Source organism: Tasmannia lanceolata, unplaced genomic scaffold, assembly GCF_043159265.1.
Source record: "Tasmannia lanceolata isolate RefF3 unplaced genomic scaffold, GAP_Taslan_0.1 ptg000013l, whole genome shotgun sequence".
Lineage (NCBI taxonomy): Eukaryota > Viridiplantae > Streptophyta > Magnoliopsida > Canellales > Winteraceae > Tasmannia > Tasmannia lanceolata.
Window position 1 is genome coordinate 16,412,819 of NW_027518690.1, and position 15,534 is coordinate 16,428,352.

A 15,534-nucleotide genomic window follows, 5' to 3' on the forward strand; every position below is an offset into this window, starting at 1 on the left:
ATTTTATCCAACACACTTCGAGTTCTTTTTGGTTGGGGTTCCACACAAAAGTAAATAGCCCCACATCGGATAAGTGAAATGGATGAGGAGGGATTATAAGGGAATGGGCACCCTCCCTCTAATGGCTAGCTTTTAGAGGTGAGTTCTACCTGGTTAAGTTCCTTATAAATGGTATCAGAGCTCAGGGCGTGGTAACCCCGCATGGAGGGGCAAGATTATCCACATTGCTTCCGTGTGGAGGGGGAGATTGTTGAGGTATCACGCAAAAGCAAATAGTCCCACATCAGATAAGTGAAGATTGTTGGGGTATCACGCAAAAGCAAATAGTCCCACATCAGATAAGTGAAAATAGATGGGGATGGGTTATAAGGGAATGGGCACCCTCTCTCTAACGGGTAGCTTTTAGGGGTCAGTTCTACCCGGTTAAATTCCTTAAATTTTTCTCCTTGCCTATATCATGGCATCTCTTCGTTTCTATCTTCCTCTTTGTTTTATTCCAAAAATCCCTGAACTTTGAAAATTTTCCAAAAAAAAACCTGTGTTTTATTCATTTTTATTTGTCATCTTTTTCTTTTATGCTTCTTAATCTCCTTTCAATTGCGATTATTTTCTTTTCAAATGGGTTCTTATGGTTGATGAAATTTATTAATATCAGATCTACTGTTAGATGTACTAAATAAGCATTGATAGATTATGTAAATTAGTGTTTGCTTATAATCACCTAATTCATCTTATTAACACGGCATCATTTGTCATTGAAGACCTGTTAAATTCATCCACCCTTTTGGGGCTTTTTTGGCAGCCTTGAAAAAATATTCCATAGAATATCTATGTTTTTTCTCATCCACCCTTTTGGTGTTTTCACTTTGAGACTTTATTGGCAATCTTACAAAAGTATTCCATGGAATATTTATGGGGGGGCAGCTGTAAAAGACGTAGACCTGGCAAAAAGTGCCCTGGACCCGCAGGTCAACCCAGCCCGCCCTTAATTTACATGTCTGGGTCACTAGACCCGGTGAAATTTGACCAGGCTCAGCCCAACCCGTCAAATCTGGGTTGGGCTGTGTAAACCCACGGGCGCCCGCAAAAACCCAAATGAATGATATTTTATATTGTGTAAGCCCTTACAGTCCCATATTTTTCAGAAAGTACTGTACGGACCACATCATAGGATGATCTAAACGGTCCATGTGATGGAACACAACGTAAATAGGCTGTGCCCGAAAAATCAGTTCCATAGAATGATCCTAGCCCTCCGATTTATAGAGGTTTCCATAAATAATAATATGCAATTCCTCCATAGATTAGAGGGCAATTCCTCCATAGATTAGAGGGCTAGGACCATCCTATGGAAATGATTTTTTGTGCACAACCTATTTACCTTGCGGCCCATCACATTGATGGTTTGGATCATACTATAGTGTGGGAATAAAAACAGCAAAAAAAAAAAACTGGGTGACCAGCGGGTCCAGCCGACCCATATGGGTGGGGTCTGGGTTCACAAAATAATGACCCGTAAGATTTCGGGTCATTTGTGAGCCGGCCCATACCACCCGGACCCGTACTGGTTGGGTGAAACCCTGCCCGGCCCACCCGTTTACCAGGTCTAATAAGGTGGGAGTGAGGGTAGAATGAAAAATGCCTAGAAAACAGGAAAACAAAATTTCAATTGTAAGTAGGTATTTTTTTTTCTCACTATTATTTTTACAAAGGGATTGCTGATGGTCTCACTACTCTCCCATCAACAAAAATTCAATTTCTCACTCCCACCATCTCAAGTCTCTCCCTAACTATGTTTTATACTTAAGAAACCTTGAATAGGTGGGAAAGAGGGGAGCATTAAAAAGACCTAGAAATCAGGAAAACAAAAATTCAATTTTAAGTAGGCATTTTTCTCCAATACTTTTTATCAAGGATGGCTGATGCTCTCTCTACTCCCACCAACTCAACTCTCTGCCTAACCATGTTTAATACCTACGTCCCTTTTTGTTCTGAACTTAGCTAGTTGAAAATTGTAACAGCCAAATAAGGGAAGCTCAAGATAGAGAATTATGTGTCTATCACAACAATGAGGTGTCAATATCAGTTTCTCAAATAATACAGAACTAAATTGGCAACTCTGGGACTTTTTTTTTTAACGGTGAAGAAATTTATTATAAGACGACAAAGCCCCAAGACCTAGATGGTCAAATATAGTAAAACAGAGACAGAACACCACAAAGACCAGGACGGCCCTGCATTCATGACCTTCATAGTTGATCTCCAATTGAGAATTTCAGTCTTTGTATGTCTCTATGCCCACATCATTTTGATACAATCCCTCTCTATAGTGGGTTAGAACTAAAAAAGATTTATAAAAAAAGGCTACTGATATTGGCACTACTATGTTTTAATAAGCGTAGCCTGTCTTTTCTTTTTAATTGCTATGATTTAGCGACTCTTTGAATTAATTCCTGACACGTGCAGTGCACGGCACGACACGCATGTCCACACTCCTTTGGGCACTTTTAAATATATTGCTTGGAATGTTAGAGTTTGCTGACTATGGTCCAAACATGATGTGCCTCTGTCCAGCAAAGGTGTCTACATCCAAACCAGCTTGCAAATATGTCAGCTTCTGTCCTCCCACATGCCTATGGTTGTTCTACAAGAATTTCTTTTTATGAAACCACTTGGGCCAAGTTTTGGAAGAAGCGATTATCGAAAATAGACAGCTCTCAAATGCAGAGTCAATCGATATCAATCAGGTTGGGAGTCCAGTAACCAAGCAATGCATTGGATCCACATGTAGTAACCACCCAATATAGATAGGCTGGTTTTTTACCTCACTAGAAAAAAATCAATGCAAACAATTAATTACAGTGGGTTGTTCCTCTTTTACTAGAATTGAACTAAATTTTATTTGCTGAAGAGTAATAATACACTTGTGTGTGTCCCATGTAAGCGCTTGCTAGTAAGAATAGAGTCACAAAAGAACTCGGTTTTTGATTCAGAGATTGACCTTGCTAGAGGACCATTCTTTGGGTCATACTTTAAAAAAACTGGGGTGTTTCTAACAATTTTCACAACATTTGAGTATTTGAAAATGGAGGTGCATTTTTCAGCTAAAATTTGGGGTTTCTTCATGGGTATTCCTTCTACAAACTAAAAGGGTGCACAAAAGTGGATTGAAATCTGACATCATAGTACATCTAAACAAGCTACAAAAATGAATTAAATGCTAGGATCCAAATCCAATAAATAAAAATCCAGTTCTTAAAAATAGTATGGATAGAGTTGGTTACCTTGACAGTGCAAATGAAAAATTGGCTTCCGTTGGTGTTGGGTCCCGCATTCGCCGTACTAGAACTCCGGGCCCCACATGAGCCACTGTAAAAATTCAGCAGTTCAGGATCAAATGCATTACGTAAACTGATACAGAAATAGGTGAATATGATAGAGATTAACTTACGCTTGAAGTTCTCATCTTTAAATGTACGGCCACATATACTTATACCACCGGTTCCCTGAAATCATAAAGAATATTCGCAGATTATTAAGAGATGGATCTCGATGTTTGTTTATCGCCACGCATTCACTGAACTGTCAAGACATGGAGTTGTAGTTGGAACCTTAGTTAAAAAAGGAACAGAAGGGAAGGTCTCATAGGTTTCAGTCATGAGATTAGTGACTAATGTCAAATCAAAATGCATTTTTGGCTCCTCAATTTTCTGTGAAGTATTCTCAGTGTAATCAGAGGCTAACTATTATCAAATGATAAAAACACAATAAGGGAATATCAGCAAAACCATGTTCTAATAATTGCACAGACCTAGCTTGTCTTTTCTTTTTTAATTGACGTGTGAAAGCCTTTTTGGGAATTGTAATGACCTTTGACAGCTCTTTAAATAATAAAACACAAGATGGGTTAGTGCAAATATCAAAACATGGTTGTGCTGATATCATTTCCCAATCATAAACATATCCATTAAGGACTAGTACGCATGTTGTCATTGTTGTGTATTCATCCTCTTTGTTTGCTCTTCATTCTGATAGAGCCAACACAAGATCTGGCAAACGTGCAAAGTATACTAAACAAAGCCATATTGGTCATGTTGTTTGGGAGCAAGCCAGTGATGTCATAAGAGCAAAAGGAGTGTGGATTTTCATCAATTCTCTTTGTTTCTAGAAGAATCTGACATGGGTGCAGCAAAAGTTTTAGATAACAACGGTTTTAGGCCCAGGGATGCTTGTCTATCCTAGCAACCACCTTGAGTTTTGTATTTTCTTGAGCAAATGATTTGGCACAAGTACCAGAACACTGAGACACATCTAATGACTTTGGCATTTAACTTTTCAAAATTAAAAGATTGGCAAGCATTAACTGAATTGTCAGGACACAGAGTTGTATTACTTGGTGTCAGTCATGAGATTAGTAACTAATGCCAAATGAAAATGCATTCAGGACTCGTGTATTTTCTGTGAAGTATTCTCAGTGTAAACAGAGGCTAACTACTATCATATGTTAAGGCAAAATCATAAAACATATTCATTAAGAAATAGCATTTATGGTGTGCAACCATCATCTTTGTTTGCTCTCCATTCCGATAAAGCCAATACCAGATCTGGTAAATGTATAAAGGATACTAAACAAAGCTACCTTAGTCATGTTATTTGGGAGCAAGCAAGTGAAGCCAAAAGAGCAAAAGTCTTTCTGTTAGTGAAGAAAGAAACAAAAGGGAGTGGATTTTCATGAGTTCTGTGTGTTTCTAGAAGAACCTGACATGGTGCAGCAACAGTTTTAGATACCAATCTCAATCATGTTTCTAGAAGAACCTGACATGGGTGCATCAACAGTTTTAGATACCAGCAGTTTTAAGCCAGGGGATGCTTGTCAAGTGGTAGAAACCACCTTGCGTTTTGTATTTTCTTGAGCAAATGACTTGGCACAAGAACCAGAACACTGAAATACATTTAATGACTTTAACATTTCAAAATTGAAATATAGAGTAAAATCTGAGAGGATAACATGATATAAAGAAATTGTTGCCCATTTATGCCTTCGTTTACGGTAAAACTATTTATGCCTTTTTTAAAGTAATGATTTTATCACGAAATCTATACCAGTTATCATAAAGAAAGCCAATGTATTTTAGAATAATTCTCAATAGTCCCTCACCAATCCTTGAACCCCATACATTAAGGCTAGAAACTCCCAATCTTGTCAATAAATTTTAATAAACAATTACATAATAATCATCATTCAAAAAAAAAAAGACAATTACATTATAATCCCAACCTATCAGATTTATAATTAAGGACAAATTTGTTTGAAAATGTTTGTTTACACTGCCTACCACTTTGCATGTGACTGACCATTTATCACTGGATGATCTGGATCGTCCATTTGGTGGGCCCTACCATGGATGGTCCATGTTACAAAAATGACAATGATCAAACCATCCGATCAGCTGGATCAATGGTCTACAAACATAAAATTAAAAACAAACAGAGTCAATGGAAGAGGTATATCGATTGACATTTCGGATTGTCTAAACTCTAAACAGAGTGAGTTGTGTATTGTACCATACTACCATCAGTGGTAGCGAACCCACCATATGGATGGTTCAGATCATCCAAACTTAGAAACAAGCACTGTAGGGCTGCTCTTCTTTTTGGCTGAGGGATTCAGAATTAGAATTACCCAACTATTCTTTGAAGAGTCACTCCCTGGGTTATGGACAAGGACCCAAGTGTAACCTTGATCTCAACGGATAAATCTTCAGCTACTAATGGATGGAAAGTGGTGGGCACCAATCCCCGACAAAAAGTCGTTCTATACTAATGTCCACAAGCCTCTTAGGTTATCTTTTAGCAAAATTGATTAATTAGATTATAATGCATGTGTGACATGCAATTAGTGAAGATTTTAATCATGTTCGGACTAAGATTGAATAATACTATAAAGTTCCACTAAGCATATTGATGGGGACCATCATAGGACTCATATTTTAATTTTTAGGTATATTTTAGGTGCCCTTTAAGCCCCTTAAGTTATAGGAAGGGTATCATGGTCTTTTCCCACCAATATCACTGGTTTCTTTCAGTTATGAGGATTTTAAATAGGCTCCACAAATGTATTACGGAAATTTCAAGTGGGACGAAAGTTTTTGAGTCATTAGAGAGTATTTTAGTCCAAAAGTGTTGGGTTTTTGTTTATGGTTTTATATATTTCTATTTCTCGTCTTCTTTTTATATATTGTAAGCCTCATAGAACTTTTCTTTTATCCATGATAGAATCAATAAATGAAAATGATGGTTCTTTGCTACTTTGCAAAATTGTGGGTGTGAAGCCTTCATCCAAAGGTGTGATGCCTTGATCATTCATAAGGTGCGAAGCCTCGAGATTGCTAGTGTGATTCTAGCATAATTTTCGTCATCTTTGGTGAGATGCCAAGAAAACTCTTGGCGTGATTCCAAGAGATAAGTATCTTGTTTTTTCAGTAGTTGAAATCAATATTTTCTCCTATTTTATCTCTTCTTTTCCTAGTTTCCTCTACAAAGACAATCTGTCCGGGAACCAAAAATATTCTTTCTCCTTGCCAAAAAACCCTCAAAACTCTAATTTTTCTTTTTGTTTTACCCATCCTATTTCAACCTAAATCCAGTGTCCCTTAATCTTGCCTAAAACCCTTGCATGTACCTTCCTAGCATACGTTCGCACCATTCAAAATCTATCATAAACCTAGTAGAAATATTTTCCAATTTAATCACAAATTTTAGGACCAGAACCCTAATTTTTACCATCCTTTTCACCCTTATTTTCAAATATATTTTCCCAGATTCTTAAATCATACATGTTTCCCAATATCTTTGACACTCAAACGCCTTCAAGAACGAGCGATAAACTCTTCAATTCATGGTTAAAATCAGCAGAAATAACCCCTTCCATAGATTCATCCTCCATTAGTTTGCTATCAGAGCGAAGTACTGGTCCTTCATTCGATCGTGTCAATATTATATGGAATGCGGTACGGAAACGAGTACAGGGTACGATGGTAGCCCGGTACACAATACAATGAGGGTAGCCTAAGTTGGTTCACAAATTGGAGCCGTGGGTCGATTTGGAGTGCAAATTCGGGTCGCTCTGGTTCTCTCTCTCTCTCTCGATCTCTCTCTCTCTCTCTATATATATATATATATATAGAGAGAGAGAGAGAGAGGAAAAGGATTGTACGCTCGAGCGTACCAAGCTTATGGTACGCTCAAGTGCCCAATCACATTGGTCCCACATTTTTTGTGGTGAACCAAAGCATTCATTTGCAAGGCCCTATCATAGATAGGGTGTGTACCAAAAATCAGCACCATTGAATCATCCTAGCCCCTCCAAAAGTGGAGGGCAAAAATGGGCATATTTGTGGACAAACAGTGTCTGTCCATTTTGACCTCCACAAATGGATGGGTTAGGATAATCCTATGGAGCTGATTTTTGGTACACACCCCATCTATGTAAGGGCCTTTCAAATGAATGCTTTGGATCATCCTAACAAAGTGGGCCCACATGTGATTGGGCACTTGAGCGTACCATAAGCTTGGTACACTCGAGCGTACAATCCTTTTCCTCATATATATATATATATATATATATATATATATATATATATATATATAATTCGTATAATTTTACATGAATGTCATTCAATAGAACTGTTGGTCTACGTGAGAGAGAGAGAGAGAGAGAGAGAGAGAGAGAGAGAGAGAGAGAGACAAAGAGATGGAGAAGGGAGGCGTGAATAGGAGAGGACGAATTAGTTCTCCCCCCCCCCAACACACACGATTTCAATATATATATATATATATATATATATATATATATATATTGTGATATACTATATAATGACAACAATAACCTTATTGCTTCTGACACTCCCCCTCAAGCTGGAATGTAAATATCGTACATTCCAAGCTTGTTACAAGAATCCTTCAATTTTACACACCCTAATGGTTTGGTAAACATGTCTAAAAGTTGATCTGCAGATCGAGTGAACACTGTATAAATTTCACCACTCTGAATTCGATGACGAATGAAGTGACCTCAATATGCCCGGTTCGCTAATGGAATACCAGATTTATTGCAATACGAATTGAAGCCCTATTATCACAATACAATTGTGCTGGAAATGTCGATGAGAATCCAATCTCTGATAAGGAGCGAAGCTAGATTAGCTCCCCACTCGTATAGGACATAGCCCTATACTCAGCCTCGGCACTCGACTTAGAAACAACATCTTGCTTTTTACTTCTTCATGACACCAAATCAAGGAAGTAGGATTCTTCCCTAAGAGCCTTCGATTCCCGCTTTCAATTCCCGCTTTAGATTCCCGCTCTGGCAACCTTGAGCAGGATTTTTCCCTGAGAGCATAGTTATAAATTTCGTTTTGTTTCGTCCGAAATGGACGAAACATTTCGTTTTGGAACGAAAACGAAACGAAATCTGCAAAATTTCGTTTCGTCCGAAATTTCGGTCATTTCGTTCGAAATTGACCGAAATTCCGGATTTCGGACGAAATGGACGAAATTTTGAATTTGGTCCGAAATTCAAAATAACGGCTAGTTTGACTGGATTTTGTGGAATTTACGACAATGCCTCTGGAACGGTTCTTTTTGGTTTTTGACCATTTTAACCTCAAAATGTGACCGTTTATAGCTGTTGGGAGGGTATTTTAGTCATTTTTAAATGCACAATCAAATAAAAACTCTATAAATAGCCTTTTCCCTATCTTCTAATCCTCCACCTTCACATAAGTGATTTTCTTTCTTTCTCTCCTTTCTCTACTTTCACTTACATTATCTATTCTATTAAATTTCCTACAAGTCTACCCTCTTCTTCAACTCAATCCAAGTCTATTTTGGAGCAAAGGGAAGGCATACATTCAACTTACCACTACAAGAAGTCAAGAACTATTTCCAAAGGCTTATTTCAAGTGAGTGAAGGCTAATTTTTTCTTCTTCTCTTCAACTCAAGTTCAACCTCAAGGTTCTCTTTATTTCTTTCAATTTCTTTTCTTTTATTTTTTACTTCATTTGTCCCCTTCTACTTCATTTTTTTGTAATTTGTTTCAATTTTCTTTCTTCTAATTCATTTTTCCCCTTCTTCTACTTCATTTCAAAATGAGTGGGTCGGGCTCGGGACCTTCTGCAGGAGCATCCTCTATTGGTTCGGCACCCGCTAGATCGAATGACCCGGCATGGTCTTACGGTACATTGGTTCCAGGTCAAAAAAATAAAGTAACTTGCATATTCTGTGGCAAAGTCATATCGGGTGGAGGTATAACCCGCTTGAAAGAACATTTAGCGGTTGTTCCTGGTGAAGTAGCATCATGCAAAAAAGTGACTGAAGATGTAAAATATCGAATGAAGCAACTTTTAGATGCAAAGAAAAAAGAAATGGCTAGGATGAGCCTATCCAAAGCAGAGGTTGAGGTTTTTATGGCACACCAGACGAAGAAGAAGAGCAGGATGAAGAAGACATTGGCATACAATTGCCTCAAGTCTCTCAACGAAGAGGTAAGGAAGTTCTTGTAGGACCGAGTGGTACAAAAAGGAAGAAGAAGAGAATCACAGGAGGGATCAGGAATTTCTTTGCACCACGAACAACTCCTGGAGCCCAGCCAAGCATTAAAAGTGCTTTGGCTACTAAAGAAACAATAGATAGAGCAGACATGGCGGTTGGCATGCTTTGCTACGATGCCAATCTCCCTTTCAACGTTGCTAATTCACCTTTCTGGCAACCTATGTTTGATGCTGTGAATGCCGTGGGTTCGGGTTATAAGGCACCTACTTATCATGCTTTAAGGGGTCCCATTTTGAAGAATACAGTGGATGAGGTAAACAACTACTTGGAGGAGATTAAGATGTCATGGAGATACACTGGCTGTAGCATTATGGCAGATGGATGGACAGACACCAAACAACGTTCCCTAATCAACTTTTTGGTGTACTGCCCTAAAGGAGTCATATTCCTCAAATCCGTTGATGCGTCTGGCATAGTGAAGAATGCCGATGAATTATACAATATCTTTGCAAAGATTGTCGGAGAGGTGAATCCGGAATATGTGATGCAATTTGTAACTGACAGTGAGCCAAGTTACAAAGCTGCTGGGAAAAGACTAGAAGCCGCGTTTGGTACATTCTTCTGGACTCCGTGCGCAGCTCATTGCTTAGATCTCATCTTGGAGCATCTGTGCAAACCGACTGTATTTCCTCACATAGCAACCACAATTGAGAGGGCTCGGACGATTACAAAGTTCATCTACAACCATGGAAGCTTCTTGAATTTGATGAGGAAGAAGTTCACAGGTGGGAAGGAGTTGTGCCACCCTGCTGCAACCAGATTTGCTACAAATTTCATTAGCATACAAAGTCTGGTGTTGAATCGGAAAGCACTTCAGCAGATGTTTGTGTCTGATGAGTATAGTTCTAGTAGATTTGTCCAACACCCACTGAGTGAAGGGGTAGTTAGTACTGTGTTGGATAAATCTTTTTGGGACCAATGCAAGTACATTCAAAACATCAGCGAGCCTTTAGTAAGAGTGCTGTGTTAGGTAGATCGGCAGGACAAACCGGCGATGGGTTACCTATATGAGGCCATGGATAAGGCCAAAGAGAACATCAAGGAGAGGTTGAAGAGAAAATCATATTACAATCCCATCAGGAGGATCATCGACCAAAGATGGGATAGGCAACTCCACAATCCCCTCCATGCAGCAGGATATTTTCTTAACCCTGCTCTCTTTTTCACTCCTACCTTCTCTAGGCACAGTGAAGTAACCAGAGGCTTGTTGGCATGCATCACTCGACTGGTACCTGATGAAGGTACACAAGACCTCATCACCAATCAGATTGAGGATTATCGAGAGGCTAAGGGTATGTTTGGAATGAAGCTTGCAATCCGCAACCGAACGAAGTTGGGACCAGGTATATTTGAGTTGTTTGTTTAATTAAGTATAATTCATTTTAACTTTCAGTTTCTCAACAAATAATGTTTTATTATTTGTTACTTTCCAGTTGCATGGTGGAAAAAATTTGGAGGTGACGTGGAAGAATTACAGACCTTTGTGATCAGAATCCTCAGTCAGACCTGCAGTGCGACTGGGTGTGAAAGGGATTGGAGCACCTTCGAACACATTCACTCTGCAAAGAGAAATAGGTTGGAGCACCAGAGATTAGATGACTTGGTGTTTGTCCATTACAATCTTAAGTTTCAAGAAAGGTATACAACGTAATATAATGTTTTCAACTCTAACCTCATCACTTTAAGCTTTTAAGTTTAACCTTTGACATTAAACTTAATGTTTTCCTTTTCAGGGACTTGTTGAGGAAATCATCTACCACTAGTGACCCTTTGAGCATAGACCATCTGGATGTCATGATGGATTGGGTTGCAGAAGAAGAAGATGTCATATTCACGCCGAAAGACATTGGGTGGGAAAGTCTTGAAGCACCTACTGCTGTGGTTGGGGCCGGGGACGACGACGACGACTTTCTCATGCCTCTTGAAGAAGATGTCCCTACTGGTGGTCCAGACAGCGGCGACGGCGACGACGACGACGAAGAAGACATTGAGTATGATCATCTGGGTTATGATGACTGAGAGTTGTTGCTACTAGCTATTGTCTATGTTTCACTTTCATGTATCTCTTTTTTTCTTTTTTTTTCTATGTATCAGACTATCAGTTGGACTTGTGCAAGACTTTATATGTTTAAGTAATGAATATGCCTTTTAGGACACATATTTTGGACTATTTATTAGTTTTTCATCTTTTTCTATTGATTTTATATTTTTTTGAATTTTTCTCATATTTTTTAATATATTTTTTGTGTGAACGAAAAATTCGACCGAAATGCACTGAAATGACAAAAATCCCACCGAAATTTCATTTCGGTGGCCAAAACGAAATGGCGACCGAAACGGAATTTACAACTAAGCCTGGGAGCCTTCGATTCCCGCTTTCGATTCCCGCTCTGGCAACCTTGCACCAAATTACCTCCTACAAACGTGCAATATCCAGTAATTGATCTTCTGTCCGCAGGAGATCGCGCCCAGTCTGCATCAATGAATTCTTCTACCTTTTCATGTCCATATTTTCTAAAACAAAAAGCCTTTACCTAGAGTACCCTTCAAATATTTAATGATCTGAATGATAGCTGCCGGGTGGGAAGTACGTAGAGAACTCATTGTTAAAGTATAAAAGAATAAATTATGCCTTTTCCATCAGCTTAATCTTTTGGAGTAATAATTGGTTGTTTCACATGGTATCAGCTCAAAGGTCCTGAGTTCAAACCTCCTAGATGTCAAAAATCCACATGCATGCAATGGTCAACCCACAAGTGGGGCCACATGTGCCACGTGTAGGCCAACCCAAAGAAAGAGGGGCCACACGTGAGGGGGAGTGTTACAGTATAAAAGAATAAATAGCGCCTTTCTCCATAAGCTTAAGCTTTTGGAGCAACTGGTTGTTTCACACCCATGAAGCGACTAACCATACCCACTGCAAATAAAATATCTGGTTGGGTGACAGTCGGATTGATCAACTTACCAACCAGTCTTCTGTATCAACTAGGATCATTCAGCAACTCACCCTGATCAGGAAAAAGTTTAACATCTGGATCCATAAGAGTAGCTGGAGGTTTCACCCCATTGATCCAGTCTCTTCTAAAATGTCTAACACATATTTTCTTTGTGACAAAGAAAGGCCATGACGTGAGCATGCTACCTCAATACCAAGGAAATATTTGAGTTGACCGAAAGCTTTAGTGGGAAATTCCCCTTGGAGAAAGGATTTCAAATTTTGTATCCTAGATCTGTCATCTCCTGTAATTACAATGTCATCGACATACACTATCAGAAGGATATATCCAGCTGCAGACTTGTGACTGAACACGGAATGATTGGCGGCACACTACTTCAACCCAAAATGCAAAACCGCAGTACTAAACCTTCCAAACCAAGCCCTCGGTGATTGCTTCAGACCATAAATCACCTTTTGAAGACGGCATACTGAGGAGCACATCCCTCCTGAGCAACATACCCAGCAACATACCCAGGAGGTTGCTCCATATAAACTTCCTCAAAAAGATCACCGTGGAGGAAGGCATTCTTTACATCAAGCTGCGGAGGCCATCCACGATTAATAACTAGAGAGATCAATACCCGTACTGAAGAAATTTTGACGGCAGGAGAAAATATCTCCTGATAGTCGACGCCAAATGTTTGAGCGTACCCTTTAGCAACAAGGCGAGCTTTGAGACGCTCTACATTTGGATGATACTATGACAAAGACCCAATGACACCTAACAGATCGTGCTCCAGAAGTGAGAGGAACCAACTGCGTCATTTTATTTGAGGGAAGTGTAGACATCTTTGCATCCATGGCAGCCCGCCACCCAGGATGATTTAGAGCGTTTGTAACTAATTTAGGCAAAGTAACCGAAGACATGCTATGAACAAATGAACAAAAAGATGGTTAAAGATGCTCATAAGAAACAAACTTTTAAATGGGATGTGCAACAGTACGAGATCAAGTACGGGTTGCAATGGGTGAATCTCGAGTAGGAGAGCAAATATCTGAAGGAGGACAATCTGACTGCAAAACAGGATCAGTTGGCTGAGATGGTGCCTCATTCGTAGGAGTGGGCGGAGATGTTGTCTCATTCGTAGGAAAAACAACCTTTCGATATCCCCGAGTATAAGTTTGCACTTCAGACTCAGTAGTTTTCCCTGTAGGACCTGTTGCGGCGTCAGGGACAGCTATAGATATAGGTAGAGGAGGCAAAGGAGGACCCATCATGATAGGAACTGGCATACTGGGTATGTCAACGGATAAAGGAGAAGAATCAGTCGAATACGGTTGGTCCTCAAAAAATGTGACATCTGCAGAGACAAATATGGACTATAAACACTTCAACCTTTTTGGATACGAGAGTAACCTACAAAGATACACTTCTCTGCCCGAGGCTCCAACTTGTCAAGACCAAGAGACAAATTCTGAACAAAGCACGTACAACCAAAGACACGTGGCACTAATGGAAACAGATGTCCTAAAGGATACATGACGAAAAAAATGGTATTTTCCCATATAAAATAGAGGAAGGAAGACGGTTCCCTGGGTAGCATGCTGTAAGAGCTGCATCTCCCCAATGAATCTTAGGAACTTTCATCTGAAACATAATGGTGCGAGTCATATCAAGTAGGTAGTGAATTTTCCTTTCAGCAATACCATTCTGTTGCGACGTATATGCATATGACAGCTGATGAATAATACCACGAGATGCAAGAAAATCATGAACTCCATTATCCACAGAGAAATATTCCTTAGCATTATCAGTGCGTAAACAATTAATGGAACATTTAAACTGGTTAACCACTTCAAAATAAAAATTATGAAAGGCATTAAAGACTTGAGATCGATTTTTAAGTAAAAACAACCAAGTGGCACGAGAATAATCACCAATAAATATGATAAAATATTTAAAGCCATTTAATGAAGTAGTTCTAGAAGGACCCCAAACATCAGAATGTATAAGTTCAAAAGGACGAGACACTCGACTACTGATTCGAGAAGGGAAGGACACACGATGGTATTTTCCCAACTCACATGACTCGCAATGAAAAGACGGAACCGAATCTAAAACAAAAAGAAGTTTTCCTAAGCATGTCAGCAGGTGGGTGTCCAAAACGACAATACCACTGATAGGCATCAACTGAAGTGCGAAGTACGACACCAGCTCCGGTATGCTCAAGGTAATAGAGACAATCTCACGACCCAAGCCAATCCTTGTCCCAGTCTTCATGCCCTGAAAAACACAATAGGAAGAAAAAAAAAGGAAAAAAGAACAATTTAGAGATTTAGTTAATTGGCTAGCAGATAACAAGTTAAAAGGAAAAGATGGGATATAAAGAATAGAAGACAATTAAAGAACCGTTGAGGTGGAGACTACACTCATCTCAGATACAGGGGATATAGTTCCATCAGCTAAAGTAACAGTACGAGGGCCCATAGAAGGAAATTAAAAGAAATGACTGGAAGGAAGAGAGAATGTTAGGATCATGGTTTAAAGTTTCGACCAAAATCCGAAATTTCGGGTTTCAGTCGAGAACGAAATCGAAATCAATAATAGTTGAAATCGTCGTTTATTTCGGCCGAAATTTCGTCCGAAATTGAAGGGATTTCACCCAAAAAATCTGGATTTTGATAATTATTTAATCCCAAAATTTCAGCTGAAATTTCGATAATTTTGGTCTAAATTTTATAGGAGATAAAATAGACGTAATTTTATTTTGTAGGATTTTGGCCGAAATTTCAAAATTTCAGCTAGAATTTCGGTTTCGAAGAGGACTGAAACACATTCCAAAACTGAAATTTGAAACCTTGGTTAGGATTACCTGCAATATGGTGGGATGCTCCTGAATCAATGAGCTATGATCCAAAAGAAGTACCAAAGAGAAAACATGAGGGGCTACCTTTATGTGCAAACGTGGCAGCTGGCTGCTTC

The 15,534-nt window shown here is 39.1% G+C and overlaps 1 long non-coding RNA gene across 1 annotated transcript; it reads right to left on the reverse strand.

Annotated features, from left to right (window-relative positions):
* Positions 1-3,155: 3,155 nt before the first annotated feature.
* Positions 3,156-14,835, reverse strand: LOC143889203 (uncharacterized). Its single transcript, XR_013254787.1, has 3 exons — positions 14,727-14,835; positions 3,452-3,506; positions 3,156-3,369 (listed from the first exon to the last, which is right to left on the reverse strand). It is a non-coding gene; the product is annotated as an uncharacterized LOC143889203 (long non-coding RNA).
* Positions 14,836-15,534: the final 699 nt, after the last annotated feature.